Genomic DNA, 24,056 nt, shown 5'->3' on the forward strand with positions numbered 1-24,056 from the left:
ACTCCCTTCTCAATAAGGGAAAATTTGACAATGCCTGGAGACATTTTTCACAGCTATATCTAGAGGTGCTACTGGCATAATGTCCTACAATGCACAGAATAGCTCCCATAGCAAAAAAATATTCAGAAAAAGTATCAATAGTGCTGAGGTTGAAAAACCTTCCTGTCACTGATATGCATCATTTCACTGATTCACTACCTGTTCTTGATTCTCTTTCCCTCACTGAACATATGTGCTGGTCCAAGTGTCTTGTCTGATGGATTGACATAGACTATCATCCCAGAGTGATCTAAGCCCTGTTTAGCATGCTCTGTTAGATTATGGTTTCTGTACAAACCCATTCAGTTAAAAATGAATATGGAAGTATGGAAAAGATGTTCCAGTGAAATCACCTGAGTGCAAAACATAATCCTCAACTTACGCCAAGAGATGAGTGGTCTTCTCATGAGATGGTATGGTTCTGGGGTGCAGTCTTAGTCTATGTTGCTCACATGTCAGACCTTCAACTGTGGCTGTAGCTAGACTATCTTGAGTGAGAGGAAGCACACGATATAGGGGCCATATATAGCCCTGTGGAGTGCTGCTGGGCTTATCTAACCTTTCATTTGATGTGTCATCATGGTAACTTCTGGCCACTTGGTCATCTGCTATCTAAAAGTTAGAAGCTCAGTTTCTACCATGACTGAGGAGCAATGTAGGAACTAATTGGTTTTTTTTTGTAAGAGCTTTATTAATAGAACTTACATGCTCTAATTCATCCTTTTGAAATGTATACTTTAGTGTTTTTCAGTTCATTCAGAGTTGGGCAAACATTGCAACTACCTGATTTAGAATACTTTTGTCATCACCAAATAAAACAACCATTAGCAGTCCCTCCTATTCCCTCCAATTCCCTCAGTTTTAGGCAACCAGTAATTTATTTTCTGTCTCCATGGATTTGCTTATTTTAAAAATTGCATATAGTTACACTCATGTAATATGTAGCCTTTGTGTAAGCTCACTATTATTTAACCATCCTAGTATGGGTTACTTTTGTTTTTACTGTGATTTTGATTTGCTTTTTCTTAATAATTAAGGATGCTGAATATCTTTCCATGTGTTTATTGACCATTTATTTATCTTCTTTGGAGAAATATTTATTCAAATTATTTGCCCATTTTTGAGATGGATTTCTTAAAAATTTTTTAGTGTTTAGAAGAGAATCTCCCTACCCTGGCCATTGAATTGTCTTGTCAGTGTCACATAAATCGGTTCACCATAAATGCGAGGACTTCTGGACTGCTAGTTCTACTCTATTGATCTATATGTCTATCCTTAGGTCAGTACCACATAGTTTTTTATTATAGTAGCTTTGTGCTGAGTTTGAAATCAGGAAGTGTGAGTCTTCCAATTTTGTTCTTTTTCAAGATTGTTTTGTCTATTCTGGGTGTTTTGCACCTCCATACAAATTTTAGTGTCAATTTTAGTTGTCAATTTCACCAAAAAAATCATCTGAGATTTTAATTTAGATTGCATTGACTCTGTAGATTAACGCAGGGAGTATTGTCTTCTCAACAACACTGTCTTCCAATTTATGAATATGGCCAATTCTCCACTTAAGTCTTGCATTTTTTCAAGGATGTTCTACAGTTATCAATGCATAAATTGATGTACAAAACGTCATTTGTTAAATTTATTCCTAATTATTATTTTTTCTTTTTGTTGTTATGAAAAATGAAAAGGTTCATTAGTTTCACTTGTTCATTGCTATTTTAGAAAAATTCGTCTAATTTTGTATATTACTCTCATATCTTGCAACATTGCTAACTCATTTATGAGTTTTAATAGCTTTGTTTTTGTGTACGTGAATTCCTTAGAATTTTCTATATACAAGATTATGTCTTTTGCAAATAGAAACATTTTTACCACTTTTTTTTTTCCAACCCGAATGCCTTTATTTCTTTTTCCTAACCAATTGCTTTGGGTAGACTTTCATAACAATGTTGAATAAAAGTGGTAAAAGTGAGCACCTTTGTTCTGTTGCTAATCTTAGGGAGAGAATGTTCAATCACTATTAACTGTGGTGTTAGTTTTGAATTTTTCACAGAAACCATTTATCACCCCAAGGAAGTTTGCTTTTACTTCTGTTTTGAGAGTTTTAATTATGAAAGTGTGCTTGATTCTGTCAAATGTCTTTTCTCCATCTATTGAGACGATTATGTGATTTTTGCCTTTTCTTTATTCTATTGATATGGTATATTGCATTAATTAGTTATCAAATGCTTAAATAATTATAGAATCTTGGTGTAAGTCCCATTTGTTTATGGTGTATAATTTGTTTATATATGGCTGGATTTCATTTTCCAGTATTTTTTTGAGAATTTTTGCATTTATATTCATTAGGGATATTGGTCTGTAGTTTCTTTTTTTGTGATGTCTTTTCTTTGCCTGGTCTTGGTATTAGTATAAAATTAGCCACTAGAATGAACTGGATAACATTCCTTCATTTTTCATTTTTTGGGAAGAATTTTGGGTGGACTGTTATTCTTTTAAACATGTTTTAGAATTCACCAGTAAAGCAGCCTGAGCCTGAGATTTTCTTTGCAGGAAGTCTGTTCAAATTTTTTATTTCTTATTGAGTTAGTTTTGATAATTTGTGTCTTTCTAGAATTTTTTCCCATTAGTTTAGGCTATCTAATTTGCTGGTATAAAAGTTTTTATGGTATTCCTTATATATATTTTTTATTTCTGTAAGGTGGGTATTGATGTTTTCTCTTTTATTTTGATTTTAATAATTGTGTCTTGTCTTTTTTTGTAATTAACTAAATGCCAATTTTGGTGAATTTTTCAAAGAACAAAATTTTGTTCCTTTGATTTTCTCTATTGTTTTTTTCTATTCTTTATTTCATTTATTTCTACAGTATTCTTTATTTTTCCTTCCTCTGATTGATTTGGGTTATCTTTGTGCTCTTTTCTTTCTAGATTCTTAGGTGGAAGTTTATATTATTGTTTTGAGATACGTTTTTTAAATAGAGCCATTCAGAAGTATAAATTTCCCATGTAAGTTCTGTTTTAGCTTTGGTATGTACCCTGTAACATTTAGTATTCATTTTCATTTATCTCAATGTATTCTGTAAGTTTTCTTTTGACTTTCATTTTTTAATTTTGACCCATTGGTTATTTATTAGCATGTTATTTCCACACGTTTTGAATTTTCCAAATTTTCTTCTATTGTTAACTTCAATTTCATTTCATTGCGATCAGAAAACATACTTTAGCTGACTTTATCTTTTAAAATTTGAGACTTGGGGATCCCTGGGTGGCTCAGTGGTTTAGTGCTTGCCTTTGGCCCAGGGTGTGATCCTGGAGACCAGGGATCAAGTCCCACATCAGGCTCCCTGCATGAAGCCTACTTCTCTCTCTCTCTCTCTCTCTCTCTCTCTCTCTGTCTCATGAATAAATAAATAAAAAATCTTTTAAAAAAGATAAATAAATTTGAGACTTGTTTTAGAGCCTAACATATGGTCTATCCTAAAGAATATTCCATGTGCATTTAAAAAGAATGTGTATTCTGCTGTTATTGGGTAGAATATTCTATAGTTATCTATCAAGTCTAATAGCTTTATTGTGTTGTTTTGTGTCTATCTTAATCATCTGTCCATTTCTTGAAAATGGACATTGTCCATTATTGAAAGTGGGATATTGAAGTCTCCAACTATTAATGTTGATTTGTTCACTTCATATTCAATTCTGTCAGTTTTTGCATTATATATTTTGAAATATTTTTGTTTGGTGCATATATGTTTTGATTATTATGCCTACATGATTGATTGATATGTTTGTTCTTATAAAATGTGCATTCTTTATGTGTGGCCATGGAATTCTTTTTCCCAAATAGCTTAGTGGTAAGCTAATGATTAGATAGAGATTTTTTGAAATGTTTTGAACTAGTAAGTCTCCCAGTTTTTGCTAACAGGTTGTTTTGTTTTGGTGGGAAGGTGTCAATGGTCCAGTAGGTGGTTTATTTATTTATTTATTAATATTTTATTTATTTATTTTAGAGAAAGCTAGAGAGAGAACAAGTGAGGTAAGGGACAGAGGGAGAAGCAGACTCCCCCCTGGGAAAGAAGCCCAATGCAAAGCTTGATCCTGGGACTCCGGAGATGCTTAACCTACTGAGTCACGCAGGCGCCCCCACCAGGTAGTTTAAAAACTGTGTGTCTTCACTACCTGCTTGTAAGGAACCTCAAAATCATCCAGAAGTGAGAGCATATGGCCTTCTTAGGTACTTCCTGGGCATGTGCAAAGATTTGAACCTGCGTATGGCCTTCTGGACTCAGTATAGAGAATATACTGGAGCTTGTCAAAATCCTCTACAGACATTGCCATTTCTCAACTGTTCCTCTTAAGTTAGTCAGTTGCTTGTTAGCACCAACTGGTATTATTGCCTCAGGAAGCTGTGATGTTAAACAATTGCTACTGATTGTTTTTGACAAATGCCTTGAGGATAGGGATGTTCACGAGCCCTGAGTCAAGTCAAGCAAACTCTGAGAATCAAACTTTTCTAGGGAACCGCAAGACAAATCAGTGATGATTCTCTGGGAACAGAAATTTATGGAAGAGTTCCAAATCTGTTTTGCTCCTCTTATGGATGGTAGGCTGCTGGTTTTCACAATGATTGTGCTTGTGAAGCTGCTGATATTCAAGGTTACCATAGAGCTGGGGAGATGGGAATGGAAATTAGACAAGTTAAAATACCACAAAGACCACTATTGTTACCAAGATTCAGTTGTTTTTCTCTTTAATGAATATACTTTGAATTTTTCAAGTCTCTGGTTAATTTCCAGAGTTCTGGAAGAGTTGATTTTGAAAAACTTTTTCTAGTGAGCTTGTTGCTCTTATAGATGAGCAAATTTTTAGAAATCCTTACTTTGTTGTTTTGGAAGTTTTCCCCCAGATACTCCTTTTTAAATAGTGCATAGTGCACTATTTAGTGCAGCAATGTATGCTGCAATTCTGCTATTAATATTTGAATGAAAATATTTATGGCATCTTTCTCTACCACAGATAGTTCAAATAGTCTGAGATCTACTAGGTTATATGGCCCATGTGGTAGGGTTGAACATATAGCATGGCCCTGTAGCCAAGGCCTTTCTTTTGCTAGTTCAAATCAGATCTAACATCCTTCAATGCTCCCTGATAAATGAGTCTAAATGTTCTTTTCAAGTATGAAATATCTTTTCTCCATAATTTGAAGAAGTATCCAAGAATGGTACTCCTTTTCTAGTGATAAGAAGTAAAAGATACAAGAACTTGTACTTTGCTTTGGAAGGCATGTCTTAGAGTATCCCAGACTACTAGATTCTGAGAAAGACTTTTGATGCAGAAGCTCCTTAATCTTTGTAGTGCTTATTTCCCAACCCTCTGAATCACATGCTTCTATTCTGGATGCCTTGAAAACTACTTCTCAAGACATCCAGAATACTTGCCACTTCTTTTTCATTGGATTTATTACACATGATGTCATCAATATAGTGGACCAATGTGATATTGCTTGAAAAGTGCCAAATAATCCACATTTTAAAAATTATACTGTGACAATTAGCCGTATTAATAAAGACATCTAAGGCATGACCATTAATGTGTATAGTTGTTCATTCTATGTAAATTAAAAGTAATTTTGACCCTCCTTCTATTAAAAGAAACAATTGCCATGGACCTGGAGCATCCCTGCACATTCTCACTGTGTGTTCCAACAATGCAAGACCCTGACTGCTCTTTAGCTTGGCCATTTCTCAGGATTGTGTCTGAGAGATAAGGTAATATGATTTGCTTCCATTTATCATGATAATGGTAAATATCGCAAGCTCATTATTTTTCTTCCACAACAGAACCCATTGCAAGTGCAGGGATCCATGATGTGTCCTTTTATTTGCCTCTGGGAAACTGAAGAAAACAAATGTATAGCTCCGGCTACTGCCTTTGTAATATAGACCTTTGCCTCTGAGGCAAGAGTTTTATATTGTCTGTTGGCATTGTAAGTCGTGAAACAGAACCTAATTTGTTACTTGAATTAGGTTAAAATCTTAGAATTTATACAGTTTTTGAGTTTTGGCGATGAGGATGGGCTGCTGATGAAGACATAGATTTGTAGAATAGAAAGAATGAGGGCCCATATGGGGTGGGTTAGGGCATATAAAAAAAATCTCAGGATCTAGTTTATTAATGCTCTTGTCTCAGTGGTGCAGTGTAGGTAAAGACCTCCCATTTTTCTATCTATTAATGAATGCTTAAAGGCTGAATGGTGAGTGGTAGCACTGTAACTAGACATCTGAATGGTGCCTAGCTTCATTTTCTTACAGAGGGAGGAAGGGATATTATAATGATGATGTGGCAGGAAGCCCCAGGACTTTAGTCAAAAGACAATGTGGCTGCTGAACCAAGGGGTCCACAAGCTGGAACAGGTGATGTTAACAATGATGTAACTGAGGGAAAAAAATCACCAGAAGATGCAGGAGGAAAGAACAGCTTCATATCACCAAGCTAGGCTTTGTACTTATCTTCAGTTTTGAGCAGCTGACCTCTCAAGTTCAACAAATAAACTTTGGATGTTTAAAATGCACAAAGCTCTATTTTTTCATTGCTGACAGTGAGACATAGATGGATTTGAATCATCTCTCTGACTTCTATTATCAGGAGGAAAACAGATATTTAATTACCCTGAGCTGCCATTACCCAAGAAATAGCCAGAATTCAAGGTTGCTCTTATAGCTCTGGCCAATACTCCCTTGATATTTTTACCAATATTTGTGTTATTGCTAATTGTTTAAAATATTTGTTTTTCTACTTGAAAGATAGGCAGATCAAAGACACTACTCTTTGGGGCCACAAACAAGAAAGAAATCATGGCTGCTGATTTGATAGTCTGGGTCACAGATATCAATGCTCATGATGACCATCCATTCTCCGATTGAAACCAAGCTGCTGATCATACCTGTACTGCCTGAATTGCTGTCTTGCCAAATGAATTTATTGTAACACTGGGTATGGCCACTATGGCCACGCATCACTATCAGGCAGTGGGGTTCTAGGTCTGATACAGAAGCTTCCACTGCCAGGTTTGTGGCTCCTGCCAATAGACAACTCATTTGTTTCATGATGAAGGAGGACACATTAGAGAAGTTTGGATCCTGTCTGCTCCTGAAAGATTGCTTAACCTGGCTTTCTGATCTTCCTCACCCCACTAGAGGCTACCAATGATGCCACAATGATTTTGACAGTTTTTCAGTGGTCTAACTGTCTAACCCATTTGGGCCATTGAAACTAATCTCTGTTATGCTTTTTTACTTTATGGACCTTATATAATATGTCAATGATGTTTCTTTATCACAAAGGCCACCTAGCAATGGGCCAATCGTCAAAGTATTTGATAAGCATTTCATGCTCCCTACTATCCATAGACTTTGAGTATTATTAAACATTGAAAGAGCTTTCTCTAATGCCATCACCTCCTCCTGGTCCACACACCTCAGAAAGAGCCTAAAGAGTCTATCCTTAGAAAAGGATAATCATATCCTGGCTGTTTCCTGGGTAATGATCAGGAAAAAAAATTCTAGGTATGAATAGAGGGTAATTAGAGAAAACGTAAGCTTATAGGTTCTAGGATTGAATGCACTAATTTTGTGGTGGTAGAGGGAAAGAAATCCTTGCTGGAACCCAAGGCAGGAACAACTTAGACCTCAGAAGGTATGGAGGGCAGAGGATGATGCATTCTCTTTGACCTATACACTCAGCACTGCTGCTTGGTTCAAGTGGCAGTCCCATCTAACAATCTGACCTCATTCTGAGTTTGTCGTCTCTGTTCACATGCTATACAAATAAAACCCTCTGGTAAACATGGCAGGTCTTGACCTAATCTGCTGTATCTGATGCCAGCAGCGGAAGCTCTCAAACATGAAGATGCACAAACACAACCTTGTTTCCATTAAACTGATTGATCATGCACTCCTTCTGATGCCTGAGTGGTCATGCCATGTGTGGCAGTCAGGGCTGCAGCTACTTGGTGATGCTGGCTTGACAAGAACCAGTGTTATAGTGATCCAAACCAAGTTTAACAACAAATTCTGCACTGGAGTGACTGGTTAATGGCTCTTCAGGGCATGGATTTGTATGTGGGGAGAATAAGCCATGGAATGACTCCATACTAGGGACAGAGCTTGTTTTGTGACCCAACTTTTGTCCCTGCAATTATTGGAAGTCTCACAGAATCTTCCCACTACACTTTGTTGATTAAGACAGTCACAGATGTATCCAGATTCAAGGATCAGTGTCACTCTAAGAAGTACATGAGGGATGAAATACATATGGAGGCAGTCATCTTTGGCATATACAATCTGTCATGCTTTATTATGATGGCATTTTACTTTCTATTTTTACATCAATTGAAACAGGCTTCAGTGATTCCCCCACATCCAACTATAAGGAATCCACTTGTTTCAAATCTAATTGTATTTAGGTATTTTTATGCTATTTATTCACATCTCTTAAATTGCTTTGTTATTGCAATCAGCCTTGGCTTTGTGTGAGTGAAGTGTTTGCATTATTAAATCCCACCTCATGAATTGTACACTCTGTATGAAAAGAATTTTGTTTTGTTCTGGCTCAACACCCACGATGTAGAGTATTGCCAGATGTATACTACATACTCGATAAATATTTGTTGAATGAATAAAACCCAAAGGGCTTATGTCAGTTTTCCATAAGCAGTTGACAGGTAAAGTCCACAATCTAACAGGCAAAATTGAGGGTAGGTAATAAAGGCCATTAACAGGTCAGAAAACACTGAGAGTCAAGTAAGAAATTACCAAAGCTCAAGCAGCATAAATGTTGCTTTCAAGTTTTAGATTATTAAACTCTGCAGACAAATTTCTGCCTCACCTGGGACTGTTTTATTTGCCTCTCTCTCCACATGTGCAGCAGTTATATTTCCCTGGTCTTGGTATTTGTAAAGCACTGTTTGGTATCTCATTTTTTGGCCAATGATAGTCCTATCCTCTTACTGGGGCCTTAAATAATGTGAATAATCACTTACTCACCTGATCATAGGTAATTGTCCTACAGACCCTGTAGATAGAAATGAATGGCTTCATTTTAGATTATTTACTTATTTAACGCCCCCAGGTGAGGTGGCACAGGTTTGATTTAAGCTTGTTTATTTTTTTCCTTTTGACCAATATTTCATTCAACTACCTACTCTGATCTACCACAGCTGTGAAAGATGAAGGCAAAACACATTTTTGACCTGTGTTTACCCATTGGCGAAAAAGGCACCTGTCCATGCAAAGTGATCTTAGTTGTATTTGGATAGTTATCCTCACAAAAAATACTTCTTCCATTGGATTATTGATTATGATGATAGTTATAATTTTCATAGTTTTATTTCTTTAAGATTTTATTTATTTATTTATGAGAGATGAGAGAGAGAGAGAGAGAAGCAGAGACACAGCAGAGAGAGGAGCAGGCTCCATGCAGGGAGCCCGATGTGGGACTTGATCCTAGGTCTCCAGGATCACGCCCTGGGCCTAAGGTGGCACTAAACCTCTGAGCCACCCAGGCTGCCCAATTTTCATAGTTTTAGTAGTAGCTAGCATCTATTTAAATTTTACTATATGCTAAACTATTTCCTAAATGTCTATTTTTTTTGAAACATGCATTTTGTTAACATGGAACAATATTTCATATCTTTCATTCAATACTTAGGGACAAAATTTAAAGTGCAAAGAGATCAGTTCAGTGTCACATTAAATTTTTCCTGTTTAGTAGCTTCATAGAAAGCTGAGATCTTAGGTCAAATATTTCTTTTTCTTCACGAACTTCAATCGGCCTGTGAGGACTTTATTTTCTGAACTGATAGCTTTTTAGTCTGCCTCATTTATTTGAGACTTACGGTATTATTGTCTTTTACATTGGTACTCATCACAGATGAGAACTCACACAGACAACACATTTTTTTTTCTCTTGTACCAAATGTTAGTAGCAAAAGTGTTTATATATTTATTTGTCTGAAAATATGTCTTAAAATTTTGTTTTCATCTAGGAGGCAACTTACACAAAATATAAACAGTAAAACAAAAATAAAATCAGGAACAGAAGAATAGAAATCAGAATAGAAAGCAGTGAATAGTTAAGAAAATTGATATAAAAGAAATATGTCCCTTTGGCCTTACTTACCAGATAGAACATCCAATACTACCAATTCTGTGTCCACAAGATTTATCAAACTGTTTACTGATGTTTGTCAAAGAAATCAGATGCTGCTTATAAAGGTGATTAATTGATACAAATTCATAGTCTTGCTCATGGCTGGGACTCTGTCATCTAGGTGTTTGTTTCTCTTCCCAGAGATTTAAGGAATTTGGTAAAATCAACAAAGAGTGCTTTTTTTTTTTTAAGTGATTGAGATTACTTTAATTTTCATTTCCAAAATTATACTTGTCATTCCTCTCAAAACCCAGCTTATCTTTGGGAAGAAATTTTGATGAACCAATCCACTTAACAAAGAAAGAAACCCTGGAGAAACAAATTGACCACGACCAAATCAAGCAATAGAACATTCTCAGCACCCCAAAGCCCCCTCGTCCTTTTCAATCATCATTCTCATCTTACCCAAAGGTAACCACCATCCTGACTTTAAATACCATAGCTGAGTTTTGCCTGGTTTTGGACTTTTTATAAAATGAGTCATAAGTTATCTTTTTCCCCCTCTGGCTTTTTGTGCTTAATATTTTATTTGTGGTTCTCATGCATAAGCTCATGATGTGGTGCGTAGCAGTGATTTGACAATTTTTATTTCTGAATAACATTTCATTGTAAATATATATAACATCTTATTTTAGACAATTTAAGTCCTAATGAACAGGTGAGGTTTTCTAGTTTGGAGCTGTTATAAATAACACAACCTTGAACATTCTTGAACAAGTCTTTCAGTGCCCTTGTAGTAGAGAGATTGCTGGATGACTGGAGTTGTATATGTTTGATTTTGATAGATACTTCCAGTTTCCCAAAGTGATTGGACTAATTTACACTCTGATCCACAGTCTATGAGGATTCCAGTTGTTTATTATCCTTAATGTTTGTTTCTGTCAGCCTTTTCATTTAAGTCATTCTGGTGGTTGTGTAGTGGTATCTCATTGTGGCCTGAATTTGCATTTGCCTTGTGACAAATGAGGTTGGCCACTTTGTCCTCTGCTTATTGACCATTTGGTTATCCTTTTCTCTGAGGTCTTTTGCCTATTTTTCTATCAGCTTGTGTGTCTGTCTCCTAAATGGTGTCAATATTTGTAATATGTTAGTGGTTTGAGCCCTACTTTTGAAGTCTCTTACTTTTTTTAGCATTACAAGTTTTAAATTTTAATTTTACTAAAGCCTAATACACCAGTCTTTTCCTTAAGTTAGTGTCTTTTTCTACTTCAGGTCATTAAAATATTCTTTGTTTTCTTCTAGAAGCCGTAAGATTTCACCTTTTACATATAGAGCTGCATAGAACTCTGTCATCACAAAGGCAATAAAATAGTAGAAATGATCATAGTAACAGTCCTTTCTATTTGTATTTGGAAGGTAGTTGACATTCTGGCATTTTAGCCTCAAAATAAAACTGCAATGTTATCATCTATCATCTATCTATCATCTGTCTATATTAAAGATTTTATTTATTTATTTGAGAGAGAGGGCAAGCCAGAGAGGGTATGAGTGGAGGAGCAGGGGCAGAGGCAGAAGTAGACTCCCCACTGAGCAGGGAGCTCAATGTGGGGCTGGATCCCTGGACCCTGGGATCATGACCTGAGCTCATTCACCCACCTGAATGAGCCACCCAGGCACCCCTGCTGTTACCTATATTTTAAAGATAAGGAGATTGAAGCTTGGGTGGTTAAATATATGTTTTCCTCCCAATAATAAAATATTGAGGATTCAAATTTATGTCTGCCTCATTCCAAAGACCATGTATTTATTGTTTTACCAGATTTCCCTAAAGGAGTTCTCATTTGTAGACAGTGCAAATCTGTATAAATTAAATTTTACAAATTAAAATTATACAAATTAAAATCTGTATAAATATACTAAATATAAAAACTCTAATTCCAGGATACCTGGGTGGCTCAATTAGTTAAGTGTCTACCTTCGGCTCAGGTCATGATCCCAGGGTCCTGTGATTCAATCCTACACTGGGCTCCCTGCTCAGGGGGGAGTTTGCTTCTCACTCTGCCCTTCCCCCTTCTTGTACTCTCTTTGTCTCTCTCTCTCTCTCTCTCTCTCTCTCTCTCTCTCTCATGTTCTCTCTCAAATAAATAAAGTCTTTAAAAAAATAAAATAAACTCCAAGTCCATGAAAAATAAATCAAATGAATAAAATAAAAGTTAAAAAAGCAACATTTCATGGAAATTCTAAAGCAGCACATCAATAAAATATAAAAGTATGAAAATAATGTACTGAGAACTCAGAATAGAAGAAAATGGATCAAAAAGATTAGCAACAATAGAGGCTGACAAATGAAATCATTAATGTACTGCTTCAATCTACAAAGCATTGTTGAAAGGCAAGTGAGAAAGAGCAGGAAAAATTGTTGAAAGTCAGGGACATAAATAATTCTAGTGTTATCACTTTATAGGTTAGGATTGTAAGTTCACACTCAGAGAGCTTCTTATTTTCTTGTTATTACTTTGTTTTCACTCAAGTAAGCTCTTATCCAGGTGGTGAGATGGTGTTTTCGTTGTGTCATCTATCGTTGATGTGACAAAATGGAAAGCTTATGCCTTATCACACTGGTTAAATCTGAATATTGTGTTTTATTAAATTATTTTTCACATCAGGTTTCTGTGGGTAAATGAGCAAACATGAGTGAAATAAGCAGCTCCAAGAAAAAAAGAAATATAACATTGCTTAGATATTGCTAATATCTAAGTAGGCATGAAAATTATTCCCCTTAGAGAAGCAAGAAGAAACTTTTGATGATCTTTCTGAATCAGAAAAAGTATTCTATGTGACTACTTATTCTTCTACTCACTTTTTTTTTTTCTTACGATAAGTTTAATGTCCTCTGCGCTCTGGGCATCTTTATGTTGTTGTTGTAAAAATAGTGTCTTTTTTTTTTAGGGGGATCCCTGGGTGGCTCAGCGGTTTAGCGCCTGGCTTTGGCCCAGGGTGTGATCCTGGAATTCCGGGATCAAGTCCCACATCGGGCTCCCTGGGTGGAGCCTGCTTCTCCCTCTGCCTTGTGTCTCTGCCTCTCTCTCCCTCTCTCTGTGTATCTCATGAATAAATAAATACAATCTTTAGAAAAAATTATTTTAGTAACATTGCAACCTCTCAAATTATCAAAGTTGGAGACTATATTCCTTACTACAGGCCAACCTGTAAAACAATGCTTAAAAAAAACTTACTGAAGATTTAAAAAGCTCACCTGAGCTTTTGTACTATTTACCTGATTTGATGATGATGGTCCTATAATATTTTTAAATGTCAACTACTTAAAAATATTATAAATTTGTTTTTAAAAATTATAATATTACTATAAATACCAATAAAGATGTCATCATTACCCAAGATACTTACAAAATATCACACTCTACTTAATTGAAGGGAGTTTCAAGAATATCAATTTTGACATGTAAGGAACAATGTACTTGTGGATGTGATAAAGTTTTATAAAAATATTTAATACAAGACCTCAGCACTTCCAAGTTGCTTCTTTTCTTCTCGACTCCAACACTAAGCACTCACTTGGAGATAATCTAAAAAGGTATTCTTTGGTACCCTCGATTGGTCTCCTGACCATGGAGGTGCACAGATCAGAGTAAGTGAGAATTTAAAGTAGAGATATATAGTGAGAGAGAAAAATGGTACTTGTGGGTTTGGGTGTATTTTTTTTAGTTTATTTTTCAAACAAGAGAAAAATGACAATGCAAAAAGGAGGAAAAAAGTATACTTTAGAAATTTCCCATGGCCTGGATGTGCCTAGCTTTCTGCTTTAAGTGAGTACTTTCTTTGTTCACAAAGTGATATCCTAAAGTGGTGATCTATTATTTTGATTCCAAGTATAGAAAATGGAATATGTATATATGGTAATTCCCTTAACAAAATCAATATATTTAATGCTGACAATGAATAGTCATTAATTCAATTAGAAAATATTAATTTTTTTACTAAGATGATTTATCTTTTATTTATTTATTTTTCTTTATAAATTTATTTTTATTGGTGTTCAATTTGCCAACATATAGGGTAACACCCAGTGCTCATCCCATCATGTGCCCCCCTCAGTGCCCATCACCCAGTCACCCCCACCTCCTACCCACCTCCCTTTCCACCACCTCTTGTTCACTTCTCAGAGTTAGGAATCTCTCATGTTCTGTCTCCCTTTCTGATATTTACCACTCATTTTTTTCTCCTTTCCCCTTTATTCCCTGTCACTATTTTTTATATTCCCCAAATGAATGAGACCATATAATGTTTGTCCTCCGATTGACTTATTTCACTCAGCATAATACCCTCCAGTTCCATTCACATCGAAGCAAATGGTGGGTATTTGTCGTTTCTAATGGCTGAGTAATATTCCATTGTATACATAGACCACAGCTTCTTTGTCCATTCATCTTTCGACGGGCACCGAGGCCCCTTCCATGGTTTGGCTATTGTGGACATTGCTGCATGGGGTGCAGGTGTCCCAGCGTTTCATTGCATCTGTATCTTTGGGGTAAATCCCCAGCAGTGCAATTTCTGGGTCGTAGGGCAGGTCTATTTTTAACTCTGAGGAACCTCCACACAGTCTTCCAGAATGGCTGCACCAGTTCACATTTCCACCAACAGTGTAAGAGGGTTCCCTTTCCTCCGCATCCTCTCCGACATTTGTGGTTTCCTGCCTTGTTAATGTTCCCCATTCTCACTGGTGTGAGGTGGGATATCATTGTGGTTTTGATTTGTATTTCCCTGATGGCAAGTGATGCAGAGCATTTTCTCATGTGCATGTTGGCCATGTCTATGCCTTCCTCTGTGGGATTTCTCTTTATGTCTTTTGCCCATTTCATGATTGGATTGTTTGTTTCTTTGGTGTTGAGTTTAATAAGTTCCTTATAGATCTTGGAAACTAGCCCTATATCTGATAGGTCATTTGCAAATATCTTCTCCCATTCTGTAGGTTGTCTTTTGAGTTTTGTTGACTGTTTCTTTTGCTGTGCAAAAACTTCTTATCTTGATGAAACCCCAATAATTCATTTTTGCTTTTGTTTCTCTTGCCTTCATGGATGTATCTTGCAAGAAGTTACTACGGCCAAGTTCAAAAAGGGTGTTGCCTGTGTTCTCCTCTAGGATTTTGATGGAATCCTGTCTCAGATTTAGATCTTTCATCCATTTTGAGTTTATCTTTGTGTATGGTGCAAGAGAGTGGTCTAGTTTCATTCTTCTGCATGTGGATGTCCAGTTTTCCCAGCACCATTTATTGAAGAAACTGTCTTTCTTCCAACGGATAGTCTTTCTCCTTTGTCGAATATTAGTTGACCATAAAGTTGAAGGTCCACTTCTGGATTCTCTATTCTGTTCCACTGATCTATGTGTCTGTTTTTGTGCCAGTACCACACTGTCTTGATGACCACAGCTTTGTAGTACAACCTGAAATCTGGCATTGTGAGGCCCCCAGCTATGGTTTTCTTTTTTAATATTCCCCTGACTATTCGGGGTCTTTTCTGATTCCACACAAATCTTAAAATAATTTGTTCTAACTCTCTGAAGAAAGTCCATGGTATTTTGATAGGGATTGCATTAAACGTGTAAACTGCCCTGGGTAACATTGACATTTTCACAATATTAATTCTTCCAATCCATGAGCATGGAGTATTTTTCCATTTCTTTGTGTCTTCCTCAATTTCTTTCAGAGTGTTCTGTATTTTTTAGGGTATAGATCCTTTACCTCTTTGGTTAGGTTTATTCCTAGGTATCTTATGCTTTTGGGTGCAATTGTAACTGGGATTGACTCCTTAATTTCTCTTTCTTCAGTCTCATTGTTAGTGTATAGAAATGCCACTGATTTCTGGGCATTGATTTAGCAAATATTTATTGAATGCTATTTATATGACAGACATAGACATATTCAAAATTTGGAAGCACACATCTGACTATATACACATCTGACCTCAAGGAATTCACAGCTAGTAAAAGTGTATCCAAGTCAGCAAATGACTCCAAAACACTTATGCTTAGTGCTACATAGAAGAAAGAAAGACCACAGGCTATTTGCGGAGGGAAGAAAGATATCAGTTTTTGCCTAGGATAGAAGTAGGTTCATGGAGGAGATGCCTTAGCTAATTCTAAAAATTAAGAAGGACTTTACCAGGTGGGGGAAAAAAAGAAAAAATAATGCCAGATGGAGGTGATATTCCACAAAACATCTGAGTATTAGATTCTGTATAGCCATCTATACACAAACTCATCCTTAGGCAATGGGAACCCTTAAGTAGATGTTCAAGTATTGGTACCTTCTAGTATTTGCATTTTAGAGTTACTAGCAGCCTGTTGAGGTTATTCTGGAAATGACAACACCACAACAAGAAATTAGTAATGAAGATAAGAGCTGGAACCTACTTTTACTATGGGCAAGGCATACTCTGGAGAGCTTACATGTAATACTTAATCCTCACAACAATCATGTGAGGTCAATTTCATAATTGATTTTGTCTCATAGATGGATAAATGGAGGCCCTGAGAAGTGGTGTTATTTGCCCTGGGTCACATGGCTTGAAAATGATGGAACCAGGACATAAACATGAGCAATTAAGATGCAGAATCTGTGTAGTTATAGACCACACTTATATCATGAAGAGGCTGTTGCCAAATTGATAAGAAGTAATTTGAACATTAAGTAAAAGTGTTTGAAAAGGGACCAGGAAAGATAAGAGATTTTGAGAAATATTTAGAGAATAAAATTAAGAGGACTTAGGAGGTAATAGGGTATGACGAGTGAACATGATACACGAGTCTGGGATGAGTCTTTGAATCCTCTGAATCAATTATCCTTTACATATCAGAGGAAATTTGTTCCAGACCATGTTAAGAGACCAAACCATAATGTGTGGTGAAAAAAGACATGATTATTGCCTTCAATTATATAACTCTTTTTGGAGAGATTTCTATCAATGAAATAATCACCTTATTCAATATAAATGGCTAAGGAAGAGAAGGATCACATGTGTGTGCATGCATGCATGCATGCATGTGTTGATGAGGGTACTGAACTTTGAGTGAGGCTACAGTACAGAGAAGCCTTCATTAAGGAAAAGATGTTGGAGCTGAGATCTGAGGGATTGATAGGTAGGACTTAATTAGAGCAAAACTTCTAAGAGATAGCATATCACACAGTAAGAGAAACTTGAAGAGGAGCACATTAAGGAGGGATGACAAGGATATCCAGAGTGCAGGTGTTTATTGGAATAGAGGACATTGCTTTGCTGTTGAGAAAAGCCACCAGGACAGCATCTGAGGACACTTCCATTTGAGGTGAGAAGCAGGCAGCAGTGGCACAGTTTGATGTTACATGTGTGGGTGAGGTTGCCCAGGGAGTGTGTGAGATGGGCTAAGGGCTAGACTAGCATAGCATTTAAAGGCTGCAACCAGGGACTTCTGCGTGGCTCAGTGGTTGAGCATCTGCCTTCGGCTCAGGTCGTGATCTTGGGGTCCTGGGATCGAGTCCCACATCGAGCTCCCCGCGGGGAGCCTGCTTCTCCCTCTGCCTATGTCTCTGCCTCTCCCTCTGTGTCTCTCATGAATAAATAAGTAAAATCTTAAAAAAAATTAAAGGCTGTGTCCAGGAGTCCCCTAACAATCACCATAATAAAGGGACATGAGAGAGATGAGGAAAACCAGACTGACAAGCACATGGAGGGAGAGATCGTTTTAGAGAGAAAAGTCAGACCAAACAAAGATTGAATTTGGTAACTGGTCAGTCAATAGTGACCTTGGAAAGGACGGTATCAGTGGAGTGGTAGCAAGTGGAAGCCAGAGTGAGTTGCAGGGAAATAAGAGTTAAAGAAATGGAGACCATAAAGCATACTTGGGTGACTGTTTCCAGTGGCTTGGCTATGACAAGAGGAAAGTGACAGTGACCAGAAAATGAGTCTGAAAGTGTTTTGTTGTTTTGTTTTGTATACTTGCTTTCTGATGAAAAGTTTATAAGCCTGAAAGCGAGGATCATGGAGAGAGGGACCTGAGACCCAGGAGCTCACTGACTCCTGAAGGACATAGAGATGAACGAGGATGGGCTCCCTGGCAGAAGGTGAGGGAAGAACTTTCCCCAGAGGTCTCTCATTATCTGCATCAGGAAGGGCAGAGTGTAAAGACAGATGCTGCTGCAGGTGATGAATATATTAGCCTATAGCTCTAATGTGCCCAGGTGTCAGTCTCTGTGCCAGACTATGTCCCTGTGCTATCAGTTCTAAGCATCACCACACCCTGTGAGGAGCCAGCCCAGAGAGGTTAAGTGACTTGCCTAAGGCCACATAACTCGTAAGTGGCTGAGCTGGAACTTGAAACCAGAGCCCCCCACCCCCACCCCCGCCCCATCCAGAGGTGTGGAAAGTTAAGAGTCTTGTCTAAAAGCTGCACAGGCCTCTCTAGAAGGCATTGGCAGTGAAACAGTGAAACAAATAACAGCCTTGAGCAAGGGGTAAGAACTTTGCTCTGGGGATGGACAGAGAAGTTGCCCAGGGTCGCAGACTGTACTCTGGTTCACTGGATTATGTGCACTTGCTCAGTAGCATGCATTTGTAATTTATTTAGATTCCAGTGTCATATTTAGCTTGATTTAATAGCTCACTTAGTTCAGGAATAATAAACTGGGCCGGAACAGACAGGTGTCGTTGGTTGAGCTCTCCATGGAGACATGCTGGTTGTCCCGGCTGGTCTGAGGAACCTGAGCAGGTTGGAGCAGGCCCAAATCTCTGACTCTTCCCCATTACCAAGTGCTGTCACATATGCCTTGCTGGTATGCAAGGCTCAGGCGTTGTAACAAGACCCTTCCGGATAACAGAATGCACACTGAAACAAACAATACACACTTGCAATACATATTTCCAATTTATTTGTGGACTCTTTTTCTGGACAACTGCACTCACTGGGTTGGTGGTGATCCAGGCTTTCCCCCACATGAACTCCTTCTATAATGAGAACACACCCAACATAGTAGCTAAGAATGATGCCAATGATTGTAGCAACAGACTGAGGAATTAATATTCTCCTATCAAGAAGTCAACCATAAGGAAGCATAATTAGATAATTGTGAATAAATGTTAGCTTTGCATAAGAAACGAAAAAATATGAATGTTAAAAAGACCATAAAATGTTAAAAAGACCATAAAAGTCTCAAAGAGGATTTCAACCCAAGTCTTCTGAAGACTAAGACATAATAGGAGGGTTGGGAAAGAGCAGGGAAGCACTCATGCGGATAGCATCCACACTATCAACCTCGTCCTGATTTTCAGTAAGCTATTCTGTGTGTCTTGAGCAATGGTTATGTGGTAAAGAAACTCTTCAAGGCTATTCCCTGAGAATATGGCTAGCATTGCCTCTCATTTCTCTCCAGCAGAATATTCTGATATTGCTATTTATTTTGTTGTCTTGCTCTGAAAATGATTTGAGGTATCTTACACAATTCAGAGTCTATACTAGTATAACATAAATAAATGAGAAAACAAGCCCAGGAAGATAAACCTAGGGATAAAGTGTGAGTGTGTGTGTGTGTGTATGTGAGAGAGAGAGAGAGAAATTTTGACATTAATAAATACTTTTAAAAACCAGTTATATGTCTTTTAGTTTCTAATTCAACCTAAACTTCCCATAGGGTAGCACAAAAATTAAAAAAAAGGGACGCCTTTTAATTTGACAAAATGCAAACTGATATCTCTACTAGAAGAAAAGGTGGTAAAAAGCCTCTCTTGAGAAAGAGTGAATGGACAAATACAGATTTCTCATCCCAGACAACAGAAAATAACTAAGGAAGGGAGCCAAAAGAGAAGATTCCAAGGAGAGAGATGCAAAGTAATGCCAAGAGGCAAACACATAAAAAAGATTTAGAGATCTGGCTAATTAAAAATTTAAAAGCTTTATTTGTCAAAAACATCATAAACAACCCGAATGTTCTAAGATAGAGGACAGGTTGAAACAATCTAACTGCATTTGCTGTGGAGGTGGGAATCTGCTGAGCCAGGGCTGTCTTTGGCTGAGGGAGGTTAAGTATCCGTTCAAGGTCACCCAGCCAGGATGTGAGCTGACATCTCTCTGCCCCAGAGCACATGCTCTGAAGCCATCATTTGTCTTTCTTTTTTCCTGGGATTTATCTGTTTCATTTGCTTTTAAACCTTGTTTCCTTTATTATTTCTATAAATTTTGCTGTGTTTTTGTATTCATTATATTCTTCAGTGATTAATCAATTGCTCAACGATTTTCTTGGTGTTCTGTAAATGTTTATTAAATAAGTAAATGAATATTCTAACTGGTTATTTTGGGTACATAGACTTTTTATATAGACTGCATTACATTCTTATTTGAATTATAAATTTTTCAGTTTCTTTGGATTTTCAACGGATGAGTTAATAGTTTCTGAAAAGAGTTGTAATTATGTTTCCCCCATTCTGGTAATAAAGGTGGTTTTATATGCCATGTTTTAAAGTCTACATCAGAACCTTTAAGCTATGGAAAGTCATGTAGATTTCTGTTATTTTTGTTTAGTCCATTAGTAAGGATGCCACTAATGTGTTTGTTTGTTTTTCTACTTAAAAATGCTGCATTAAAGTGGGTATTCTTGGGACACCTGGGTGGCTCAGCAGTTGAGCATCTGCCTTTGGCTCAGGGCATGATCCTGGATTCTTGGGATCAAGTCCCACATCAGGCTCCCTGCATGGAGCCTGCTTCTCCCTCTGCCTGTCTCTGCCTCTCTCTAATGAATAAATAAATAAAATCTTTTAAAAAAATAAAAAATAAGGTGGATATTCTCTATCATTTTGAGGATGTGTTTTTCTATTACTGGTTTTATCATTTTTTAAAAATAGGAAATGTATTGAATTTTATCGATATCTTTTCAGCAACTGGCCTGTGGGATTTTCTTTTTTTCAGTTTTGGTTTTATTGAAGTAAATCTTTATGTCACTAGATGTCTCGGTGTTAATAATTACTTGCTTTCCTACTGGATACAAATGCTATGTGGTTATGACAGATCATACCAATGCAGTATTTTTTACCTTGGTTTGCATAAAAATTACCTGGCAACGGTGCTAAAATGCAGATTCTATGGTAACATTCTTGAAGAGTTCCATTCAGTAGGATAAGTGTGAGGCTGAGAATTTGAATTTTTAGAAGTCCTTTCTCCACATCATGATTCTAACACATATGATACATAGACCACATTTTGAGAAACACAGTTTAATTGAATCAATGATTGATACTTGTTAGTATTTTTATTATTGTTGCAGTAATGGGAAAGGCAAAGTTAACCTAATTTTTTTCATTTGTTTGTTTTTATTTTAAGAGGACTGACATATTTTTGTTCTCTGGTTTTGCTAGCTTCATTAAATAAATTGGGCTTTTTACAAAGATTTTTTAAATGGTGTTAACTATTTATAAAGCATGAGAATGTTCTGTTACTTAAGAGTCTAAGAGAATTAATAGGTAAAATAATCTGACCCTGAGGTATTGTTTGTTTGAAGTAATTCTTAGGGAGCTTGTTTTTCAGTCTCTGCAACGGTTATAGATCTAAAAAAAATGCAAATGGAATTCAGAGAAGGAAGAGCAGCCTAGTTTGGTCAGAACACGTTATACAAAAAGGGCTCTTTTTGTCTAACATAAGACTGGAAAACTCATATGGGACCAGATCATGGGGGGACCTTGAGTAGGCATAAAATGAATACCTTGCAAAGAAGTTCTATGTACATTATATCATTTTATAACAGCATGGAGAAATATGTTTGATCTCTATCTTCATTTTATAAATGAGGAAACCTATACTAGGGTCTTGAAGCAGGCCACTGATTAGGAAACCAGATCCAAGTAGGCGTCAGGAAGAAAATGCATTCTGAAAAACTGAGTGAAATTGTTGGGCAGATGGAGGTAGGGCTTCTCCAAAATGGATGACTTAAGGCTAATAGGTGGGGTCACCTTTCCCCCAGATGTCACCTCGGATAAGTTCCTAAAACTCATCAAGTCACAAACATCTCGCGACCTACCCAGACCTGCCTAAAAGAAGAACACCAGAATCAGCAAAAAACAAGAACATGCACCCTGCCTCACCTTATGACATAAAACCACATGTCCCTAACCACCCCATTTTTTTTCTTTACTTGCACAGGCATAAAAAGCACACCCCCTTCCCCTCCTGGGCCTGACTTCCCTGACTCGGGCCTCCTCTCTGAGTCATGGATCCTCGCCCAGGAGCGCTCCCCATTAAAGCACTCTCCAACCTACTGCCTGGCTCTGCTTTCTTTAATTTTCTCCTCTGATCATTAAAAGAAAACCTAACAGAAATGTTACGGAGAATCATCCATAGTGCTTGAGGTTAGATGGGCCGGGGCAGCACAGCAGGGCCACTGTGGGGTCAGTCCTTCTGGGTACCCTGTCCTGCTAAACCTCACAGACTAGTTTGCCCTCCCAGAGCACCTTTGGATGACTAGTTAATCCGATCCAATCTTCTCTGGTTGTTTTACACCTCCTTCCTAGAGGCTCAGCTAAGCGTTATGAGACTTGAGACTTGAAGTTTATATACTTTTTTTTAAAAAACCAACTGATTTTTTTAAAAGATTTTATTTATTTATTCATGAGAGACACACAGAGAGGCAGAGACACAGGCAGAGAGAGAAGCAGGCTCCATGCAGGGAGCCTGATGTGGGACTCCATCCCAGGGACCCCAGGATCATGCCCTGAGCCAAAGGCAGATACTTAAGCGCTGAGCCACCCAGGCATCCCCAGTTTATATATACTTTCAAAGGGCATCTTTAAGTAAAAACATTAAAAAACTTCATTTTTGTAAATTTCACAAAACCTACTACCATGTTAACTATTGCTAGGGCCTCTCCTAGGAACCCAAATGTCTTTAGCTTCACAATAACACTGCTTCTGACTTTGGATAAGTATTTATATTTTAACAGGAAGGCACAAGATGTAGTAGCTGAAGTGTTGACTGATAGAGTAGGGATACCATATATTGATCAGAACATTATGTATGTATTATATGTATTATATTGTATGTAGTATATATTATATAGTATATTATAGGATATAATATATAGGATATAATATATAACATAATTGTATATATTGTACATATAAAATATATGATATATAATAACAATAAATAACATAATATAAATAATATATTTATTTCTCTCTACTGTTGTTTGAGTAAAGTCAGAAATTTATATTCTGATTTGTTAAGGAATTTTCAGGGATTTTTGGCAATTTGCCAAATGCCACTCTAACAGGATGTTGGACACTTCTCTTTGAAAAGTAAAACATTTTCTCACCTCTCCTACTGTTATGGACTGAATTGTGTCCTCCCAAATTCACAAGTTGAAGCCCTGACCTCCATTGTGATGGTATTTGGAGATGGATGAAGCCTTCTGGAGGTAATTTGAATTCAATGAGACTATCAGGATAGGGTCTTCAAAATGGGATTCCTGCCCCTATATGAAAAGGTGCTTGCTCTTCACCTTGTGAGAACAGAATAAGAAGGTGGCCATCTACAAGCCAAGAAGAGATCTCTCACCAAGAACTAATCTCTGCAGGACATTGGCCTTGTATTTTCTAGCCTCCAGAACAATGAGAAAAATAGAAATCTTGTTGTCCAAGCCACCCAGTCTATGGTATTTTGTTATGACAGCCTGAGAAGACTAAGACACCTTTGTGTAGTTAGATTCTGAAATAAAATGTGCAAAGGTAGCTGAGTGAAATAAAAGTAACATGTGAGTTATACATTTTATGATAAAAAAAGTACCTTTTTTGTAGTTGAAATCAATTATCCACTCTGCCAAGGCAGGTCCAACATGGATTTTA

This window comes from Vulpes vulpes, chromosome 13 (assembly GCF_048418805.1).
Source record: "Vulpes vulpes isolate BD-2025 chromosome 13, VulVul3, whole genome shotgun sequence".
In the NCBI taxonomy this organism is placed as follows: Eukaryota; Metazoa; Chordata; class Mammalia; order Carnivora; family Canidae; genus Vulpes; species Vulpes vulpes.